The 24,647-nt window shown below is 35.1% G+C and overlaps 1 long non-coding RNA gene across 1 annotated transcript in view; it reads left to right on the top strand.

Annotated features, from left to right (window-relative positions):
* LOC311436267 overlaps positions 1-24,430 on the top strand; it is a 134,826-nt gene extending 110,396 nt beyond the window's left edge. Inside the window, exons 4-5 of the long non-coding RNA XR_014692709.1 lie at positions 11,934-12,007; positions 23,732-24,430. This is a non-coding gene — a long non-coding RNA (uncharacterized lncRNA). The remainder of the gene's footprint in view (positions 1-11,933; positions 12,008-23,731) is intronic.
* The last annotated feature ends 217 nt before the right edge of the window (positions 24,431-24,647 follow it).

The following is a 24,647-nucleotide window of genomic DNA, read 5'->3' on the forward strand; positions in this document are numbered from 1 at the left end:
GCAGCCTAGATGCCAGGGCACTGAATTCTGACTTTTCACTCCACATAGCTAAAGCAGCTGAGGAGTTATCCTGGCAGGAGGGAGAGGCCTCCATTTCCATGATTATGAAGATCATGTCTTCCTGACCACATGGGGGGGGAAAAAAAAAAAAAAAAAAGGCAGCTTTTTTCTGCTTATGAATAGGATCAAAATCAGAGGGGATTTGCAGCAGCTCTTTATCATGTGCACAACTGGGGAGCATGGCTCCCATTCCCACAATGCCTACTCAGGGCACTGCAGTCAGTCCTCAGCATGGTGCAGGGATGGGTGAGTTTCACCTTGAAAGCTTTAAGGTTGGCGTCTGACATCTATGATTACATTTGCAATTCAAGTTAGTCTATTTTCTGCTTTTTAGGTTTTATTCAACTGAATTTAGTGCTTGTGAAAGATGTTGGATTGTTATTTCTGGTGACTGATATATTTCATTTATCCATGTAACAGATACAGCTTAAGTAGTGGCAATGTAGTCCTAGCCCTGTCCAACACTACCCCTTCCCAAGTTACTGATGCCAAGGAAATAAGTCTTAGGAGTGATAGCAACGTTTGGTTTTCATGTAGCTATGGCAGTACTAATGTGTGGATGAACTTAGGGAAAATCTGGACCTATCCACATTGTGCAGTACTAGGGAATAAATGATGGCGAACATCACCTGGTAGAACCAGTATTGATTTAAAATGTTCTATATTAAAATTGTGGTAATCCTAATAGGTGGGGTATGTACATACGTATCTAAACTTTACTTTGTGAATGGAAGTATTGTATCTCATGGTATTGGAAAACAAAACAAAAAAACAAACAACAAAACATCAATGGAGTTTCACAAGCACATATTCTTAGCATATAATGCAGTGCTATACTGTTCTGTCACCAAATATCTGGAAGAAATTAATAAATTTGTCTTAATAAAAACAGTGTAATAGTAAATCAATCAGAATAATTTAAAGATCGTGATTTTTACTATGGTAAATTTTAGTTCGTATATAGGGTAACAAAAAGTATGTTTGTAATATGGGGATAACAGAATATAGTAAAACAGCCTGAGAAAGGAGTTTTACACACAGGACTGAGGTACAGGGAAGCTTAGTGTAGTGATACCTCAGTTAAGCACCTACAAACTTGAAACTGGAATTTGTGATTTCTATTAGAACTTGGATTAAAACAGGGACAGACACCGAGTGCAATGTGCAACTGTTGTTCAATAAGTCTCTGAAGACCCCAGTTTGAAGTAAAAAGTGCAGTGTACATTTCAAGTCATTCCATCTGCTTGAGATTTAGATTAATTGCTCAGTGGTATCAAGAGTATTCTTTCTTTTTCAGGTTTCTAGGATGGAGTATAATATAAAGGTAGATTAATTGGGCTAAAGAGAAAGTGAACATAGGCATGCACCTCTAAATTAGGAAATGCAGCTGAAAGCTGAGTCTTGGATATCTCTTCCTAATTCAAGAAATTATAAGCAAGCTACCGTATAAACTTGGAGTAGGAATAAAGAAAGAATTCTTTAGTTTGTTCTGTGCTCCTGAGGAAATAAAAGCATCAGGTAGTAAATGGAATGTTTCCTGGAAGTATGGTATGTAAGATGAAGTATTCCTTCATCTCCCTGTGTACGAATTGAAATAGCTACACTCCTCTGAGTAGCTGTGTAGGTGCATTTGAATTGTTTCTTTCAAGAGAGGGGATTGAGTACAAGTGTTTTAAGATTTTGGTGGGTTAACTGATCTGTTAAAGACACTGGGGGGGGAGGGTACCATATCCTCCAGACGTATTTTTAAGGACTCAGAATACTGCTGCAATTTTAGCTATAATTGTTCAAGGTGCACAAAGGACTTTTGTTTTTGGACCTTGCTGAGAGATAACCATGAAGCAGTTGTCTAGATCCTTGGCTATGTCAAGACCCCAGACACTTCTAGTCTTCTCAAGCAGAATTTTGGTAATCCTAAGGAACCTGATTTTTGAAGCTGGTAGGCCTATGAAGTTTAGAACTGTATAGGTTAATGAAGCTGAATGGGTATCATGATTTTAAATGTGAGCCATCTGCAAATCTCACTTTCAGACTTAATGTATGGATTTAGACTTGAAACTGCCTGTCTTAGTCAAATAAATTTTAGCTTCACTAAAACCTGGAAGCTAAAAGTGTGAAATATAATATAAGGTAGGAATAGAAAAGCTGAGTTACTTCTGTATTTGATGTTATGGAGGCTGGTGCTAGACTACTGCTTTCAGATTCTGTTTTCAGCCCAGAATTGTAAGACTTGTGGAAAAGTTGAGAAAGATTTCAGAATAAAAAGGTACAAGAATGAATCTGGAAAGAGATAGGATAATGTAGTAAGAAAACTTAGAAGTGAAGTTACTGACATTAAGGTATAGAGATGGTCTGAGTACTGCTTACAAGTATGTTTATGGGTATGATATGTCCAGCAGCAAGAAATTCTCCAGGGCACAGGAAAAATAACAGAAGATACATATGTTTGAAGCGAGGTAAATGCAAATTAGAGTAAAAGACATGTTTTCAATGTAAAGTACTTAGCTGTTGGAAGTCTTTTTAGGATGTGGTGAGTTCTGTAAATTTAGTTTATTATTTGAAGTCTGTGAATTTAAGGCTGCATGTCTTTCCAGTTGTAAGTTGTAAATCAAACAGAAGTTTATGGACTGACTATAATGGTTACCACAGGCTCTTTGGCTTGTGTTGTGCAGGGAATAATTCTAAATTAAGCTAACTGCAAATTATTGCAGACAAAACTATTGGTAAACTACTACTTGACACTTTACACTCACTGAGGTATAAAAGGTGATGCTGGAAGATGCTAATTCCCTTTGATCCAACATCAGCATTCTAGGACTGTGTGTAAGCAGCTCTCCTGTGGTGCATGTGAGACCCTCATGGGAACCCAGTTCTCCCTTATTTTTAATTCCCCCATGTGGCATTTTACTCATGGTAGAGATAAGTCCTCAAAATCTGGTAAAATGAGTAGGGAGCTATTAGTGATTACACCCAGCAGGACAAAAATGTCATTTAATGTGGTCCCTGGCTTTTGCATTATGTGCAGTACTAAGTCAGAGTGGGAAAAACAAAACAAAACAAACAAACAAAAAACACTTTTTTTTCTTGCTATCTCTGAACACTGAAGTTATTTCAGCTAAACTATCCAAGTGGCTGTGTGAGCTTGGGCAGTTTTTTTTCAGGTTCAAACAATCCATGCTTACGTAGCACAGATGTGGCATGTAGCTTTGCACTTAAAAGCTGTTTGTTGGTATTGTTTGGGAGAACTGTAATTATCAAATATTATGATTCCTATTAGCATTACTATATGAATATATACATATGGAAGCAAGAACACTATATTACATGATCTCTAATCACTCCTCCATTGCTTTTTCTTAGTGAGTGCAAAATGTTGTTAATCATTTTAAAATCATCCAGATTTGATGGTTTCTTATGGATGATACGCAGCACTGGTGAAGACTGTACCTTGAATATTGTGTTCAGTTTTGGGCACCTCACTGCAAGAAGGATATTGAGTTGCTCAAGCTGAGGAAGAGCAATGAAGCTGGTAAAGGGACTAGGAAACAAGACTTACCGGGAGCGCAGAAGAGAAACTGGGGTTGGCTAGTTTGGAGAAAAGGAGGCTTAGGGGAGATCTCATCGCTCTCTCAAACCACCTGCAAGGAGGTTGCAGTGTAGGGGCTGCTGGTCTCTTTTCTCAGGGGATAAGTAATAGGACATGAGGAAACAGTCTCAAGTTATGCTGGGGAGGTTTAGATTGGACATAGGAAGAATTTCTTCACAGACAGATTAAACATTGGAACTGGCTGTGCAGGGAAGTGGTGGAGTGTCCATTCCTGGAGGTATTTAAGTGATGTGTAGACTGGGCACTAAAGGACATGGTTTGGTGATGGGATTTGGCAGATCAAGTTGATAGTAGGACTTGATGATGTTTTGAAGGTCTTTTCCAACCTAGATGATTCTATGATCTAGTCTCCTAAATTTGGGTTCATATTATGGAATTTTCATGTAAGTTTATAAAACATTAAACCCAAGTAGGAATGAGTAGTCCATTCAGAGCATAGTTGGAAACATCCCATTTCATTTTTCCATGGAAGTAGTGCTTAGTCCATCTTACCTATATAGCTATGCTTGGTAGTTGTCAACAGTAAAAAATCTTGTGTTGTATTTCATTTTATGTAAATCATTTCTTCTCGCGTGACTGACCAGATTCCTCTTTTATAACAGGATTTTGTTTTTAACTGCAGAAAAAAGAAATTCCATAAGATTGAAGCAATCCAGAAGTACCCATGAACAGTAAACTGCTAATTTCAAACCCCAGACAGAAAATTGCTGAGTTATGAGACTAATAAATACATTCAACTGAAATCAGGATTGCTTCGTGAACAAATACCAGTAAGAATAAATTTGCATTGATTACAATTAGTGTCAAACTGATTTCCTAGGAACTGTAATCTTAATTACGATGCCAGTTCAGGAAATACTTAAGCACATGCTTATAATTAAGCACATGCTCAGTCCTTCATTGATTTAGGGCCTCTTCACTGAAGTATACGTACGGGGCTGGCAGACACACTGGTAAGTTCTGCAGAAGTGCTTAACTGCTGGGCTCAAGTTCTGATTTGTTTTGGTATTAGAAGTGAAACTGCAATTCATCGTCGAGTTATTTAGTCAAGGGCTGCAATTCCTGCTGGCTGCAACTGTATGCCTAAAACATGAATGTAAGTGCACTAGGAATTGCATTCAATAAATAAATAAATAAATAAATGTATTTGTTTGGAGATTTAAATAGGTGGACACTAGTTTTCTTTAGTAGAGGGCAAGGTCTTAATTCAAGTCAGGGAATCTTAAGAGGCTTTCCCTTTGCAGTTTTCATGATTTATGTAGTACCACGTTCATGATTAAGATTTCTGTGTGAATAATAATAGGCAGATGTAGTGTTCCTTTAGTACCAAAATCTTGATTTGATGTGCAGTGATTTATTTATTTATTTTTAGCTTTAAGTCTAGATATAATTCTTAGTGTTTTATTAATCTTGCATATTTCTTCTATATTATATTTTATATTATATATAAAATAATATATATATTATATTATTATCTATTATTATATATTGTTATCTATTATTATATATTTTCTATATATATCTTCTATATTATATTATATTATATTATATTATATTATATTATATTATATTATATTATATTATATATTAATGTTGCATATCTCTTCTATATTCTTACCTAGTGTGTGAGTGATAAGAATCCTGTATTTGTGCATATTTATATTGAAGGCATTCTTCATAAAATCTGGGATTGTATAGATGTAGGTTACATAGAAGCAAATGGCCATCATCTAGCCCCCCCTCCCCCCCAAAAAACAAAACAAACAAAGAAACAAACAAAAAAAAGGAACAAAAACTGGGATTATATTCTTAATGGTAACTTTATATTACAACTTTGCTGAATTTCTTCACTTGACATTTTAAAGCAAACTGTTAGTTTAAATGTATGCATTTCATTTATTTACATGTCTGAGATTGGATTTTCAAGCATTTTCTTGTTATTTTACTCTGTAACTGAAAAGTCTCCAAATTAATTTAAGATTAGAGTCCATCTCAATATTTTTAGTTTTCTATTGATGCCCTGTAGTTTTTGTTATTTTATGTCTTGGGATTTCTTTAACATTCTCTGCCATGATACCTTTCCTGACAACAATTTTTCATCCTCAGCAATCGACTTCTGTTGATGACCCTGGCCCCTTGTGAATATGGAATTAATGAGCGCATTTACTTTCATTCATACCTCTGCTGTCAGCACATTTTTGCCATCTCTCTGAAGCTGATCTGTCTTCTTCACATTTTTTTAATGTACTTGGGGAAAAATCTTATCTCAGCTTCTTGCAGAGTTTATGTCCATTTTCCATATTTGACTTATCTTTCCTTTCCTCATTTCAAGTTCTACCTTTATTTCTACCTGTATCATATTATATCTGATGTATACTGTCTTCTTATTCTTGATTGCATTATGCAGGTCTGATTTCATCCAGACTGGGATCCTGTTTCCTCTCCCACAAATTCAGTCAAATGAGATGCAGAAAGACTGAACATTTTATACAGAAATATATATGCACAAACACTTGTTCTGTGCTTTCACAAACTGCTCACCTTCTTCAAACTTAGTTCAAACTTTTCCTTTTTTTTTTTTTTTTTTTTTTAAAGTTCAAATGTTAATATAACAGCCACTTTTGCTATTTAGTCTCTTTTGGATGGATATTATTATTTCTGAAGTTACTCCAGACTAAGTCAGTAATTTGATTCTTACCACCCTTTCTTCATTAGGAAATCACTTTCTGTTTTCTCAAGTCTAAGAACTGTGTGTTTTGTAGTATAGCTTTATTGTGCATTGATTTATATTACAGTAACTAAAAATCAATTAATGATATAAAGGAAAATTTTATAATCATGTCTCAGTGACTGAGCTGTCAGTATGTGGCATGCAAGTGATCATCTTATTTTGTTATTTAATGTACAAAAAACAGTAGTTAATGTTTGGGGAAAATTGCTTCAGTTGATATGATCAATGAGGTGACTTTTTATTTTTATTTTTGACTTCCTGATTTTTGTACCAGTGTATTACCACTGATTTCTGAAGTATAGTTATATGCATATATTGGTCCAAGTTTATCAAAATGTCCATGCAGGACACTGAAGTTCACAGTGAAAAATACCTTTTGGGGTAATATGACATTGAGAAGTAGTTTTTTGGCTGTATGAAGGAAGTGAAAGAATCTCACTCTTAAGAGCTTTACTTAACTTGTCTATGAATATCCCATTGTATCTTGAATGATTTGATTACGCTTCAGATGAGCAACGTGGCATTCTATTGCTGATCAGAACCAAAGTGTCATTTGTTCAGTGTAGCTATACATATAATCAGTAACATTTTGTCTGCAAGTGGATCTTTGACTCCAAAAATAGCAATATATGGCACTTAGTGGAATACATGCAGATTTTGCTTCTCTTGCATGGTATCTACATTTCAGCTTTATCTTTGACGCCTAGATTTCTCTGGGAATCTGAAAGGAGGTGCTCTTGTCTGTGGAGCAAACTGATTCTGCTTTATACAATACTAACATGTTCAGGCTGCACAGGAGAAAAAAATTAAAAAACAAAACCCCACAACATATCCCCTCCCAACCCAGTACTCTTGCTGATGATATTAACAGGTCTTAACACTATGATCTAATCAAGAAGGTTCAACTTTTAAAATCTCATCAGCATTAGCTGAGTCAGCATCATTAAAGATCAACCTAATGAGTAAACCATAGTTGATTGTAATGGCTGATATTTATATTTATATGCTCAGAGTGGGGAAAAAAATAGAAGAGTGGAATTTGTTGATACGCTAGTTCTGAACCATAAATCATTCATTTTTCCTCTTGAGTACACTGCATTTTATCACTTAGAAATTAGCATCTTTCTAGTTCTTTTTCCAAACCTCAATGCAGACAAATTAGGTTGCCAATATAACTGTACAGAAATGTTTAACCGAGGAAACTGTATATTGATATAAGTGGGTAGAAAAATTTTTAAACATTTTAGGGTTGGGGGCTGACAGAATATTTTGGCTTCCTGCAAGCGTATAGTATTTTATCATTTAACTTAAAGTTGTGCACATTTTGCAGGTGCACTGTGGCATGGGACAAATCACAAAACTACATTTGGCTAATACCTGAAAGCACTTGAAAAGATTAAAAATTGCCTTTGAGGTATAGTTATCAGTTCTGCGATTTTTGGGGGGAGAATATTCATTTGATAAATTTCAATTGCAATATTAGCCAATAAATAGTATCCTATTTGCCACTCGTTGTAATGCATTTTGCAAATGACTTTTTCTAGATAGAATGATGGGAGACAACTTTGTGTGTTTGTAAGTCTGTCTAGTTAAACAGCGAGATTTTACTTTCCAGAAGACTATTAAATCTGTCCATTTTGCTATCCTTCAGCTCTTCTTAAAACCAGAATTTAAGATTTTCATTCACACTTCTGAAGAATATTCTTTCTCCTGTTGTCATGACTGTGTGTGGCAGCATTCAGAGACTACTGTGTGTAATGATGGAACAAGTATTTTATTTCAGTTTAAACAAAGGTAGTCAAACATTAAGGAAAAATGATCACAAATATTAATGTAAATTTTATTTGGTTTGTATGGTATTTGTATGGTATGTCTTGTATTTGGTTTGCCAGGACTCAGAGACCAAGTGTATGCTACGCTTACTGATTTTCATATGTAATGTGTATGTGTTCTTATATCAATGCTTGTTAAGTATTTTTTATTTTTTTAAATGAATTTTCATACATTTGAAAAGGAGTGCATGCTTTATGGTAAGTCTTCACTTCTTCAAGTAATAGAGTTATCAATAACCAGAGAAATATAGAAATAAATACTCCCTTATTTTATATATATATATATATATATATATATATATATGTATAAATAAAATTAGTGAAAACAAATTACTCATGAATTCTCAGGGAAGGAAAGTCATCATTGAATCTATCTGGCAAAGCATTGAATCCATAAAAGAAAATCAAAGTTAATTTGGAGTGGTCTGTGAATTATTTGCTAATCAAAGAGGGAAGCACAGAGTGAATAGAAATGACCAATGATCCGTCTGTAAGCCTACAGCAAGTCTCATTGACCTCTATCTCTGGCAAGTCCCAGCAGTCTTTTTCCCTTTAGAGGTCAAGGATGCAAGTTTTTAATGAATGGTCTTTCATGATGGTCCAGACATTTTTCTCTGTGTGAAGGGAGAGAGATTTTATGTTTGCAGATATTTAGATATTTAGAGGATTTAGTAATCTATACCTACTTAATGACCTTTAAAATAGGGAAACTGTGACCCTATTGAGATGTTTCTGAGTTTTCAGATCAGCTTTGCAGGTGCCAATATGTTTGTCTTATGGATTTGATAAACTCATTGAATAGAACGAAAGAGCTGGCACCAAAGTTTGCTTTTTCCATCCTTTACTTTTTAGCATCTCCATTTTAAAACAAACAATAAGGGATAAGTATCTAGTTACATAATTTCTTTATAATTTCAAATACATTAGGAATTAAAAGATCTCTGTGACCTTTATTGTATGATATTTACTGAAAGTAAATAACAGAATAAAGTAGTACATGACTAATGAAATATAGCACCATTTTTTCATAAAAAGTAAGGTGGTTGAAGGAAGATTAACAAGAAAGTCTGATGGAAGGAATGATATAACAGATTGTTATTTTGCTTTCTGAATTTCATGTAAATGAGTCTCTTCTGGTTAGTCCTTATTTTTGTGATTAAAATCACGGCTGTTTTGTCTTGAGATGGCAAATTCCAATAATATATCATTTTGTACATTTAAATTTCAGACCCAAGTAGAGGAAAATCATTTCGTAGTTATTAGCTATTGTAGTAGAGTGTGTTTTTTATTTTTTATTTTTAAAAATTCATTCTCAAATGATGACCAGTGAACAGATCTAAATGACAGAAACATGATTGGTAATAAAGCTATAGTTTGGGGAATAAAATAACATTTTAATATTCTGATTATAAAATTTTGATTTGTAAAAAAATAGCACCTTTTACCATGGACAGCATCTTATTTTCACTGGAAACTGCAGGCTAATATGTCTGTATGTAGTCACGCTTATAGCACAATCTTTGGTGATCTTTATGGCCTAAAGAGAATCGAAATCCCTAAATTTCCACTTTCTTATATATTTCTTCATCTAATTCTTCATTCCTGGTTTTGATTCTACCATTCATTTCCACAAGTTTCCTTTGCATTTTACAATAAGATTTGAACTCTTCCTGATCTGCTTATTAATGGCAAAGGTAGTCATTGTATCTAGCTTCTTAAAAGAACAATATAACAATTGTGATATCTTCACAATTAGAAAAGTTATTTGGAAACAATTTAACAAAGATGTATGAAAATTTAAGATGTGGCATTTAGTCCTTTTGCTGATAAAGGCTAGGCAAAAATGGCATTGGATGAAGTGTTAGTTTGCTCTCACCAATTACTTGGAATATTGTACTCCTATTCATATTTAATAGTAACATTTTGATCTGTCTGTGGTCTTATTTTAAGCATTTGATAATCTGTGACAGTTTACCTGCCTTAACCTACCTCTGTTCCCTATACCTGGTACAGGAAAACAGTGTTTCCCACTCTAGTAGATATATTTGCTGATGCATCATAATTATCACTGCATGTTACAAATAAAAAATACCATCCTTCAAAATATATCTAAAGAGACTTCTTGAAAAGGGGCGTTATTTTATTTTATTTTTTTTAATTCTGAACATAAACAATCAGCTGTAAGATTTCATTCCAAGGGCATTTTTGAGGAAGGATCTTCACTTATAGATGATGATATTTAGAAATAGTCTTACTTCTGAAACCTTAGTCTTGAGCACAGACAATTACAAACCAATTGTGTTACATCCTGCTGAAGGGTGTGTGGTTAGGGATCACTGCAAGCACAAAATTGTCAAGGCAGACATAGAAAATACAATAATCTGGAATTTGTATTGCAAATTTCTGGCTGAAAACTTCAAAGTAACCATGAAGAACACAAATATTTGTAAAGCTGAAATTGGTGAGTGTACGCCTTTATAAATTAGTATTTGATATAAGTGGATTTTTTCTCTTTTCAAAGCGACTATGGTAGGGTTGTCTGCCACAATCAAGACATCTCTAAGATTAAACGCTAAAAACTGAAATGGAATAGCAAGCGAAGGAAAAATATGCTTTGACACACGTAACTAAAATCTAAGTTATTATACTTTTGATGAAAAAGCCTACAATGTAAAATGTGTGTTTGCTTCAGTTTCATTTCACATAATTTAAATAAAGCTGCAAGGTTCACACTTTCTTTAGATCATTTTATGCTGATGTATCAGTTTTGTAAGGAGTTGTATTCCAGTGGGTACAGGAAATGTTTTACTCAGTCAAAGCTAATAATTGTTCATTCTGACATGGCATTAATGAAAAAGATTCTATTCCAATTACAAATCTATTTCAAAAATAGTATGGCACTAAAGCTCCCTAAACAAAAAAGGTGGAGTGAATTTTGCATAGCAGTTGAAATGTTACATTACAGGTTTACTATGCTCATTTTATTGACTAATTCAATTTAGTTTGGTGCCAATTACGTATACCTCAATTAATGCAAAAATATCTGCAAAATATGTTCTTTGGGTACCCCCTTTAAGTGATAGAAGGAAGTGCTAGCTTTGATCAAATTTTATTCCGACCAGTTATTGAGGAAAACAGAAAAAGAGCAAATCTTAAAGGCAACTGGATTGAAAAGTTAGTTGTCCTGTCATTCGTTCTCTTTCTTAATAACTTCCCCTGAGTTTTGCTGCACATGAAGTTGATTCTTAGGAACAGAAGATAAGTTGATATAAAGACTGGGGCAGTAAGGCCAGTCCTTTTCTGTCACGAGATCTACATAACGTATTGAGTTCCACAAGGGTCTACTATATGGGTAGCATTCCTTCAAGCCACTGTGCACAGTTTGCCTCCTTCCTTTTGACCTTTCTGCTGAGCTCATGTGCAGTCTATAATTAATCCAGGCCTTAAGAACAATAGCTGACTTTATAGCAAAAACTGTCAAAGGTAGAGTGCTTGATCCATGAATATTTATATTCATATAAGCTTAAGAAATTTGTTAGGTAACACCATCCAGGTGGTGTGAACTAGGTCTCATAAGGCCAAGTGCATTAAGGATAAGCATATGGAGATTACTTACTATGAATGAGTTGTGCTGCAAACCTGGTGGTGGGGGAGAAAGGTCTAAGATCTTAAAAAGTTTAACAGATGTATTCTAATCCTTCAGGTCTGACCAGATTTCCCCTTTAATGCGGGCACAGGCAGGCACCAATCACAGAGCTGGCATCTTTGCAAAGGAAGGTAGGTGTCTTCCTGCTGCAGCTTGTCTGTAGTATATATTCAATTTTACAAGTCGTTTGTTTCACCTCTTTTTTTTTTTTGGTGCTGATATGCATGATTTGGTCAGATCACTATGGCAGGCAGAAGATTCCAGACTGAAAGAGTGGACCTTGGACAAATAGGGATGACATGATCCTTTTGAAACAGCTATGATTTATTGGGCTAATTTACCCCTACTGCATCCACATTCTTTCAGTTTCTCCACTTCCTTGCTTCCTGTGTCTGTTCCTGTTGAAACTTTGTAGAACTCCAGCAGTAGCAGCCCAGGGCACATCTTCTTTGAAGCCACTTGCCACCTTAGCATTTCCCTGAAGGAAGAAAAGAAAATTCTTCTGCATCTCTGCAGCAAGTCAGTCATTCAGCTTCTTTGCATTTCCTCATATTTTTGACAGTATGCAGGGTATTACTTAGTATTAATGTCATTGGCAGAGCATATAAAAACATAGGTGCATTCAGATAGTGAAACAAAAGAAAATAAGCAGGCAAGATTGCTCTTTAATTTAATCTCTCTTGTAAAATATGGGAGAAAAATGATTTATTAGCCACCTTTTAAAATAAAAATCAGCTTAGCAATATATAGGATAAAGTCTTGTTACTGGGTCTTAAATGTATACAGATTTGGATATTCCAAACTGAATCTTAAGTTTGCCTTTGAGAGTTTTTTGTTTTTGCTTTGTTTTTTTTTTTTTTTTGAGAGCAAAAATTATGTGAAGACAGTAAAAGATCACTAAACTGAATGGGAATCTTTCTAATCAAGGTCAGAGAGCAGGAAGTCTGGTGGAGCCTCATTTGCAGGTTTGACAGCTGTAGTATAACAAACAGATTGTCAAGGCATATACAAGCTACTACAGTAGAGGAGAACAGAGGATGTATCTAGTACTGATTACAGAATGCCACGATGTCTGATAGAAAGAAAAACAAACTAGTCTGCTCAATGGGTATGGAAAAAACAACCAGTGTAGACCACAGTGCAAAAATCAAAGCAGTCACGCACAGGCACAACTGCTGTATACATTAAAAGAAAAGAAAGTAGAACAAACAGAACAACCTGTTCTACAGGAGGATCAGGTTGAATTGTTGGATAAAGTAAAGATACTTGACCTTATGGAATCACAAAGGGATATTTTTAATGATGGTTTATAGCTCTTAGTGATTAGTTTCTCACCATGAGAAATACATTTCTCAACTAAAGACGTCAATTTTATGATGAGTTTAGTTTCAACAATTTTCAGGGTTCTGATCACACAGTAATGACTTATGTGCTTAAAGGAACACAATTTCCATTAAAAATGTGCAGGTGGCAAGAAACCTGTATATTAAAATAACATCTTTTTAAAAATATATATATTTTGAACTTTTCTAAGGCAGTATTTTCTTTTTTTCTGATGTTGGGTTTGTCCTTTATCCTTTTCTCTCATGTCTTCCTGTATCTTCATATAGAAAATGTTTGATTGCACATTATGTTGTATAAGGGAAATTGATGGCGAAGAAACTGTTCCTAAACAGGTGGACAAAAAAGCAGGTATTATCAAAGTTTGTCACAGCTGGAGGAAATCTGCTCCCTAAAAACATGGCAGGATGGGCTCACTAACATATTTGCATTTGTAGAGCCATAAGTTTCATTTTCCACAAACACAGAAGGAGGTTGCATGATGTTTCAGTTGGATTTTTCCAGAAAGAGAAAACACAGAATTTGTCCAGTCACTAGAAGAACAGGCTACGTTTTCTTCTCACAATGCAGGAGCCACTAGGGTAGCGTAATTAAATATTAAGGTCCCAGCTGTGAAGTCTTTATCAAAAAATTACATGTAGATAGAGGCTTTTTTCCTCCCCTCTATGTGACTAAAACCTAAGTGGGATTCAGACAAATGGCTGCAATGAGGCTGGCTACAGTCTGTTCCAAACATGTGCATTGGGACTGGTGCCTTCCAGAACCCACAGCAGGAGCCAAGTCTGGCAGGCGTGGATTGTAGGAAACCATAACTAACTGCTCAGGAGGCTTGCGCTTGGACACTGCAGTAAATACCAAGGCTTTTGGAGGATTGTGTCTGAAGATAGTTCACAGGGCCATTTAATATTATGGAGAATGGTTTTACATTGCTAATGAAGCAATAGCTGGGTAAACGGTACCAAAAGATACTTCAGTAGAACAATAAATGCAATGACTTGAAAATCATTGAATTTTTTAGATTATATTTTGGGTGTGGAGAAAAAGGCTATTTGAAAATGTTTCTGAAATACTTGATGTAGCATGTTCTCAGGAGGGTGTCAAGAGTGGTGACAGTAACAATTCTTTAGATTTCATACAAAATATGATGTTAGATTTCATGCAAAACATTCTTTACTTTCTTGAAAACCAAAGATTTGAAAATATACCAGGAGACTTTAAATTTTGCTCTCTGATGACACCAAGCAGTCATAGCCAAAAATAAATAAATAAATAAATAATAATAATAATCTGAACCTGTAACAGGAAACACAATTTAAAATGTAATCTTACTTTCTCTCTTTTGGTGTTTTAGAAGGTCTTCTGAGGGTCTGCCTCTGCACAAATCTCCCTGTGGGAGAAAAACAGCATTGAAATAGAAGTCTTCCTGTATAGTTGTGGAGGCCCTTGGGTTTTCTCTCTGGATAATGCTGGTTATGAAATTAGATAGACAACACCTACTTCTTGAATGACTTGTTAGGCAGTACCTAAAAAGTGGCTGGTGCTGGCACTCATAGTCTGCTTGTCTCGAAGATTCTCTTTCTTCTTCTTTCTTCTTATAATTAGTTTACCCTTATCCTGCAGGGTTAATTCATGCTCACCAACGTATGTTAACAGTAACTGTTGACAAGGCTTTAATGTCTATGGTTGCTTTAATTGTAAACACAGATTGGCTGAGGTTGGAAGGGACCTCTGAAGGTCATCTGGTCTAACCCCCAACCCATTACAGTACTCACTTGTTGATAAACTTTGTGGAAGTAGAGAGGAACACGATGACCTTCTTTTGAGTTAAGTCATATTCTGCTTACAGAATTATAAGTGTTTCCATCTGCTTTATTCTTTTTGTTGGTTCTCATACTGTTTGGATTTTTTTTAGCTTCATTTTTCAAGTAGGAAACAAACATTTTCTTTAGAGAAGAACACCATAACCTTGAAGATAAGTCATGTTTAAATACATATTTAGCTTTTACCCTGGCCTTCAGTTTTACACACCTCAGATGATATAAGGAGAAGTGATTATCTGTATTTGAAAAGTAATGTTTTATTCCAATTTATAAATTAATTTTAATATGGGTTATTCTACACATTACTCAATTTTGCATATTTCTTTATGCAAATCAGTAGAACTACTGTGTAGTACTTGATACACAGTGGAATTCATCAAATTCTCTTGGCTCAAGAAGGAGAGTAGAAAACCAGCCTCATCTGCTGTAGCTCACCGAGTCCAAACTTTGCATGTTAGAAATGAATAAAATTCATTAGAATGAATTAGCTGTGTTAATGCTGTATTAGATGAGACTACAAGAAGTCAAAGGCAAGGCCAGAAAGAAAACTCAACAAAGGAAAACAAATGTTTAGCAGTGAAGCAGGGCAAAGATCAGCAAAACTCAAATCTTGAGAAGTTTTATGACAAATAGGAGTACAGGCTGAAATTTTGAAGTGCCAGTTTCTAGACCCTGCATGGTGTCCAGAACAGGTTCAGGATCAAAAAATAAACTGAGCAATGAGTAGATGAGAGGGGCAATTCTATAATGTAGTGAAGCAGTCTAAGCTGGGGATAGTCTGCACTGGCAAAGATACTACTTAGACAGTCTGACTTTTCTGAGGAGTTCTTAATTTCTTCTCAGTAGTAGGGATTCTAACTTTTAAACTCAACTTGCTCATTCAGTGTCCTTTCCTTGCTTCAGTAGAATGAATTTGGAGTGCTGTCCTGTAATGAAGCTTATAAACATGGAAGGTTGCAAATGAATAGGAGTAACTGTCCTTTCATCTTTCACATGCCGTCATTCTGAAAAATCCATTGCAATTTTGGCAACTCTTCCTTTGAGAAGATACTGGGTCTTGGAGAATTTCAAAATCTTGAAATTGCTAGATTTCACAGGCCTTACCCTTCCTAAAAACATTAACATACAGATTTCAAAAGATTAGTGATAGCTCTGTACATTTTCTATAGAAGATTAAGTTTCAAATAGTTAAATTAGAGGTTAAGGTAAGTATTAATTCCAATTGCATCAATGGCCCCATCCACATTATTTGGTATACTTCAGTTATCAGTGTGATAACTGAATATGAATATGTATATTGAGTTATATACATATCATGTATATGTTGCAAAACCTGAAGTGTACAGGGTAGAAATCCAGCCTTTAAGTTTACATAGCACATAGTTATGTTACTCTAGACTGTGGGCATGGGGAAAAAAAAAAAAAAAAAAAAAAAGTAGAAAAAAGTAGCCTTCCACAAATGCAAAGAAACAATACATTAAGCACATGGAAAACATTGCAAGACCTAGTAAGATAGACTTGATTTCATTAATTTATATATATATATATATATATATGCATGCTTATTTCGTAGATTTGTTTCAGATAAGTGGGTTGTAGAGTGTAAAAAGCTGAACAATACCAATTATTTTCTATGAGTTTTGTAATGCTCATGGCAGAAAGAGGCTAAGAAGTATTAAACATCTTTTGAGGCTGATTAAACACAGAAGCAAAGTGGAGGAGATGAGCAAAACCCATTTATTGCAAATATACTATTACAAGTGGCCGGTATTAGATAAAACAAAAAATAAAAATAATTTCTGATCTTTTTGTCTTGGCTACTATTCAAACTGTTTTATTTTTCCTTTTTTTTTTTTTTTTTCTTTTTCTTTTTTTTCTTTTTTGCATTTACAGTACTGTGATTTAAGGAGATAGATGTTTTAGAGAGCAAGCACTCTGGATACAACTTTTCAAACGGAAGTCAATGATTAAATACTTCATGTGCCACATATATACATATACCTCCCTTAAAGGGGAATGAAATAGTAACTACTTACTTCAGAACCATAAGCCACAAAAACTCAAGAGATTTCTCCTGGCAAATCTGAGGCAAAGTGACCAGGCTTACTTGGCTCAGTACCAATTTTTTGTTGTTTTCCTTCTTCTGCCTATGTATGCTGAAGGGGAAGGGGACACAGGGAAACACCCTTACTTTTTAAATTCAGTAGGATACATTTCTAGGAGACATACGTGATTTACATGATTTTGAGTTAGATGAATATGGAGTATGATCAAGACCCAGGGTTCCAGTCCATACAATCAACATCAAGGTAAAATATGCAGAGAGCAAGATAAAGGTGTCCATGTTATTTCTGAAAAAATGTTAAGGGTAGAGATAAAGATACTCTGAAGGACAAAGGTAGTATTGGTTTTGCACTGAAAATCTGATGGGTAGGATAGGAAAAAATCACCTTTAGTTATGGGAATAACTAAATATAGGTAATAACCCGCCTTCCTGGAGAAGAGGAGGCTCAGGGGCGACCTTATCGCTCTTTATAGGTACCTCAAGGGAGGCTGTAGCGAGGTGGGGGTTGGTCTGTTCTCCCACGTGCCTGGTGACAGGACGAGGGGGAATGGGCTTAAGTTGAGCCAGGGGAGTTTTAGGTTAGATGTTAGGAAGAACTTCTTCGCTGAAAGGGTTGTGAGGCATTGGAACAGGCTGCCCAGGGAAGTGGTGGAGTCACCATCCCTGGAAGTCTTTAAAAGACGTTTAGATGTAGAGCTTAGGGATATGGTTTAGTGGGGACTGCTAGCGTTAGGTCAGAGGTTGGACTCGATGATCTTGAGGTCTCTTCCAACCTAGAAATTCTGTGTCTGTGTGATTCCTTAGCACTGCACGAGCAAAGAATAGTTCCTACTCTACTATGCAGTATCCTTCAAATTGTGCTATGCTCTACTAACATTTTCTTTAGGTTATGTAAGCCTCTGATAAATACTGAACACTGGGATTTATATTAAAATTCCTTCTTACAAGGATTTTTTTGTACCACGCTGACAACTTTTCTGAAAAGTGTTCTTTAGCAAACAGCAAAACCTAATCTGAACAGTAAGTGCTGCCATTCATAACTGGTGGCAAACTAGATGTTTAGAAGGAATGGATAATTTAACCCAGTTCATGCATACAGCAAGAATACTAGTTCCTCCTGAGATTTTGTATTTATTTTTTTCTTTGAATTCTGGGTTATATGCTGGTGATGCCCTATCTAGGAAGCCTTTTTTCTTTGGCAAATGGCCACTTGAATTCTTACCTTGAACTTAAGCTATAATGACATTAAGGTATCTTGATTGAAACTGAACTCCCTAAGGCTGACAAGACAGTCTTTCTATAAAACTTTATCATATGATATTTTGCTAATATTCCTGTAGCCTGCTGTGTCTGAGCACTTACTTCTACATCCCTCTCTAAAACAGCCTATTAGAAAAAAGAAAGTGAGATCTATAACTGCATTTTGTCTAAGATCTGTTTGCAGTAGTCCGAGAGCCCTGGTCTTAGGGCTTAGGTTTCAGGAAGGATATTGGAGGTGTTACCTTGTTGGATAGACAAGTCCTTTTTCTGATTCCCATAATGTGGCAGAAAATACAGACACCATTCATCAGTTTTTCATTCACTTTCAGGCAGTAGGAACACAATTCACAAAAATATAATGCAAATATTCTGCTTAGTTAGTATGGAAATAATAGTTTTCAGCTGAATGCAATCAAAATATAAAATGTGGCCCATTGCAATTTACAGTTCAATTTTGTCAGATTATTGTAGGAAAGAAAATATTACATGATGAACGGGAAGATATTCCTACCAGGATAGATTAAGATGATAAAGTAAAATTTACAGAAGGGGTTTCTGCTGAAATTGATAAACAGGTTATATTTTCCAGATTTTTATAAATCCTGTATTTACTTTTTAACAGAATACTCATGTTCCTGCTTCTCTAAACCTTATTGCATAAAGGCTTAGTAACTCTACTAAGATGAAAGTTTCCAGTAAGACATTTACAACATGCCTCTTCTCTGGGGAGGGCAATAAAATCCATTTACTAGTTAGGGTAAGTTTTTTCCTTAGTTTGTGGCTAGTAATGTATTTGGAACTTTGCTTCCCACTTCCCTATTTCAATTTTAGTTTGGATGCTTTTGCTTGATGAAAGTGCAGGTGCTCTCATGTTGCTCCTGTTCCTCCAGTTCCTGGGGGTGGGAATGTTAATGATGTTCAAGACTTTCCAAGAAGGGGAGGGAGGTCTGTATGTTGTCTTCAGACTGGCTCACACAATAACTTGCTTTCTATTGCAAATTGTTGTTTTTGTAGCTCAGTCTGAAGTGATCCATGCTTCATCACTGTAATATCATTTTGGATAAGCTATTGCAAGATTTCCCGTATTTGGCTCTGTTGTGAAAGCCAGCAGTATCCACAAGAGGAAATACTGTTTTGATTGAAAACAATTGCCCACACCAGGAGAGCTGTAACTAAACACTAAGGGAACTGTAAAAAAATTATAGTATAATCTCATGATGCTTGGAAAGGCTTTATCCTTGTCAACTGCTGTTGATAACATAAGAGTGGAACAGCTACTGACTACCTAGCTCAGTAGTTAACTCTGACTTCCGGATTAACTTGAAGAACACTGCACCTGATCTGCTGTTTTGAGAATAGTTAATATTTAATTTTTATAATAGTTATAATATAACTATAATATATATATATATATATAATTATAATTATTATAATAGTTATATATATATTTATTCAAACAAATGAATGCTTGGACATATTAGCTAGTTCAGGTTTATATACATTTTAAAAAAATCTGTTTTGGTTCCAGTACTTTTTGGAATATTTATTTGGACTTGGCTTCAGCATATTATCAAGATCATGCTTAATTTTATTTAAAGCAATTTGCATTAAAGTTACTGTGAAAAGTAAGCATGAACTTAGGGACAATCATTTTGGCTCATTTTGTGTTGAAGAGGCATAGAATGCCTTTCTAATTCCTCCTGTGTGGAGTTTTTCTATATTTATGTTTTTAGGGAAAAAAAAATGTATAGAAGTTGAGCTCTTCATTTGTTGCCCCAGAATTGTCAGAAAAATATATTCAGTAGCTCTGTAACTTTCCTGAGATGATTTTGTACTTATTTTTGAAGTTGGAAGAAGAGCAACTTCGCTCTTTGTGTTAACTACACTTAATGCAGGCTTGGGAAGTGAAAGGAATGCATTTTGCACGCTTTTGAGTTGTCTCTCTTCCATCTTAAAACCCAGAATGTTAGCTGTCAGAATGTTGTTTGTTAAAACATATGTATACAAGAATAATATCCAAAGCAATAATTTCTTTGCCCAGTGGAACTCTTAGCATTGAATGTGAGAGAGAGAATGTTGGGAATTGTATTTTTTTTTTAATTTATTTTTAATTTTCCACCATGGTTAAAGGCTGTTTCTTTAAATATGTTTTTGTCAGAATAGTCTGATTAGTCCTCCCCCAGAAATGGACTTTGCAGGGCTCAGTTTAATCCCTAATTGGATATGTGCTCACATTAAAAGGGATACAGTCTGGTGCCATTCAGTATGATGATTTTTCATAGACAAATTTATAAGATGCTATCACCGTAATATTTAAGCACAGCATACAAAATTAAAATGTTTATTCTGGAGTAGGAAAGTGGTTGCTATTTCAGATTACAGTCTTATATTAAACCACTAGGAAAAAAATAATGCCAGTGCTCACAGTGTATTAGGACGACAAGGAATATCTATGAATAAAATGTGTACACAAAATGCACTGTTAAATCAGTGTACTGTCTTCTGCCCAAAGACTACTAAATTTGTGCAGAAAAGAGCTTCAGCTCTTCCAGGGTTTTAAAAGGTGAAGAAAAGGATCATGCAATGGTAGAAAAATTGAGCTGGAGAAGACCTAATGAAGTCCATACTTTCTCCAAGGGTAAATTCAACTGTACATAAATTTGTTACAAATTTTTATTCTTGGAGACCTGTACTGACAACATTCTCTTCCAGTTCTCAAGCCAACTGCCTCTAAGAACTGAATTCTATTGATGAGGCTAAATTTCTTTCCTTTCAGTTTTATTCCTCTCTTCCTTCTCATTACAGATTTTCCTGGATAGATTAGGTGTAGGTATTTACTGGGCAAGTATTCATTTTCATTCCTGCAAATCTGCATGTTTGAAGACCATTACTATATAATCCTACAGTATTAGGTGCCTGAGGCATTGTTTGTAGACATGTCTGGAACTATTTCTACTAGTTTTTTAGAAAGGTAATACAGACAACCTTTCAAAGGTTACACAAAGTGTATTTTCACATGTATTTTTAGTGTATATAATACTTTCTTCCACATTTTTTTTTAATTCCCTTTCTGTGAGGTCAATAAAGAAGTAATTATAAACAGGTTTAAAGAAGAAGAAGCAAATGTAAAATGACTGTTTCTAGTATACATGCTGTGTTTTTATTTGTTTTTCTTTTTTTTCACTGTAGCTGTGCTGACTGTAGCCACCTATGTGGTCTGTGACGAAGTTACAGTTTGGTTTCATCCTCCTCCCGATACATTATTCTTTTTTTTCTGAATATTCATGATTCTCTTTGTGTTTAATTTATGTATCTATTAAGATATTGCATTGGCAATGAGTGATAGCCCAGGTGGCAATCTGTGGATCTTAATCCGTGTTGGAATGATCTTTTAGGTAGATGACTTGCTGTCTTGGAGCATAATGCATAAACTGACTCAACAAGTCAACAAGTCAAGTAGTTCTTGTTAACTGGAAGAGGAAAAAGAGTTAACATTGCAGGAGCTATAAGTTTAGTTACAGGAGAGAGAAATTAAAGAAAGATTTCCCACTTGGAAACTTTATATTGTTGGGAGGATTGGAAGATAAACTCTCTGTGTCAGGCACTGTTCTGTGCTGTTGTACCATTTGTTAGAGCAGTGCAAAAAGTCTTCTGCAACCCAGTTTTAATTTAGCTCAATGTGAGTTTCAGTGGAAATTTTACACACCTGTGAGGATGCTGGTAACTGGTTATATGGCATTTAAAATTTTGTGCTTTCCCACATCTCAAAGTCTACATGCCTTGTAAGGTTTTCTAGTCCTCCTTATCTTTGTCGTGTTTCTCGAAATTCAGAGGGTTTCAGAGTTCTCTGTTATTCCAGACAGTCCTCCTTTTCCTTTTCTGTAGAACGCGGTTGTAAGAAATGCTTGTTAATTCTCTTAAATATTATAGTTTCCTTTCTGCTTAGAAACCCATGCACCTCCATTTGTCCTAAGACTGAAAAGAAATCCAAAATATGTTCCCCCCTTCCAGGATTTTTTGTCCTCATTATTAAACACTACAACTTTTCCATGACATGGCTCTTGAAAAGAGTACATAACTTAGAAAACATATCAAGCTGTTTGAAAATAAATGAAAAATCCCCTTTAGAATCCCAAATAAAATAAAGTAGAATTCATCATTTACATGTTTTATTTGTTTCAATTTATAATTATCCTAGTAAATTGCCGTTTCATTTATTAGCTTTTCTGACTTCAAATTTTAGCCATTTGATTGAGTTATGCAATTGTGTCCTAATTTAAAAAGATGCTTCTGTTGTATATAAAGATTTGGAGGTTGGAGAGGAGGGATGGTCCCGTTTTCAGAAAATGTCTGTTCTGCTTGGTGAGGAGGATTAGTTTGGTGGATGGGGAATATTGGTTTGTAACTGGGCTACTGCCCTAGGGAAAAGAGAACACAAATAAACGACATTTACACATTGTTGTTTGTGTAATCAACCTCCTTCTGGAAGGACATTCTCGAGTTTAAACAAGATGATTCCAGAGAAGAGCATACAGTGGTGCAGCTTGAGCAGAAACACTTTGTAGCCTGGGGCTGTCATGACATATGCTTTGTTGGCACAACAGGGAGACTCTGTAACATGCATTCATCAGCGAGTTATGTATTGCACTAGAGACATGTAAGGTTTCTTAACATCAGAGGGAGACAGGTACACAGTTTATATATGGATTATGTAGGTAACAACACAAAAAGAAGAATGATGTGGATAGGATTTAAAGTGAGGGAGGAGAAGGGTGACATAGGATGTGGTTTGAGTCCTGCTGTTTGTTTTTTTTTTAGAAAAAAAAAGCCTTGTTTTGTTTTAATTTAAGAGCAGAGATCAGGGTTTTGATCTGTAAAGATCTGTTTTATACAGAGTATAATGTATCATCAGAACACAGTATGTTTACTAGTTTTAAGTAACAATTGTTGTGCTCTATACTTTTAATCTTATCACACAGCAGTTCTCCAATTGTGGCACTGGCTTCCCTGGGGAGGCTCTCGTCTCTTCAGCATGAGATCCAAGCATGTTCAAGGAATATCGTCAGTATGTCTCCTTTGTTGATTTTTCTGAGAATTAGTGAAAATATAACCTCGTAATAAGGATTCAGTCATGAAAAGGAAACGGGAATCCTGAAAAGCTGAGACTTTTATAACTTTGTGTATTTGAGAAACCTAGTCTTGATATGTTCTTCAGGTTTATGTCCCTAATTATCTCCCTTAGTCCTTGTCTAAGGTTCCTGTTCTTTTCATGTTACTTCTTGCTGTTTACTGTTCTTGAAGTCTTTGTCGTATTCCAATTAATTTAACTCTTTTGTTACAATAGTTTTTGTTTTTTTTTTTTTTTTCAGGCAATCATGGAAGGAGTTTGATAGATACCTGAAAATAAATAAATAAATTAAAGAGCAGATTCATCAACCCTCTAGTTTCTGGTTTATCTAGAGACTCCAGTAATGTGTGCGTTATCTTTAGATTATTCACCACTGAACAGATTTGTGGGAATAGGTGTGAAGTGCACTGAGGTGCTCTTGGAGAGCTTCTCACCACATTGACAGTTAAGTAAACATTGGTAACAAAATTGTGCTACAGTCTCTTAAGTGTTCAGATAACTCATAAAGTTGGATGCAGGTAGGCAGGCACGCAACACGCACAGTACAGAGTATATGAAGAAGACTTTTAATACATTTACCAAAAATATTTACCAAAAATAATATAGGATCTCTCTCATTGTCTTCTAACTGGATATATTGGGATTTGCATGTCAGTCCATATTTGTCTGGTAAAGTGACTATGCACATGAAAATATGGTTGGAGAAATGTATCACTAAAGACTTGCATGAATTTACATTTACTTGTAAATTATTGCCCCCATTTCAAGCATGTATAAGATATATTTGAAGTATTCAAGAGAATACTGATACTTTTTGTTGAATTAGTAGGTAATATTGAAGGTAGATTACATTTCCAGGAGAAATTAATAATTGATGTTACTTTGGAAAAAATATTAACTTGCATATACAGAATAAAAAGATTTGTTTTCCTCAACACAAGAAGTTGTCTGTTTACTGCTTGCCATGACTTAAACAAAAGTTCCTCTCTGTTTTCTGAATGCTACATTTCCTGCTCTTGACCTCCTCTATTTGTCTCAAACACAGATAAATAGTTCTAGACTAGGTATTTTTTATGCAAGAACATAGAAAGCTGTTGTTCTCATGGGTGTGCTGCCCAGGCTTGTCAGACTAGTCCTCCATTTTGTTAGGGGGGTCT

This window comes from Aythya ferina (assembly GCF_964211825.1).
Source record: "Aythya ferina genome assembly, chromosome: 4".
Taxonomy (NCBI): Eukaryota; Metazoa; Chordata; class Aves; order Anseriformes; family Anatidae; genus Aythya; species Aythya ferina.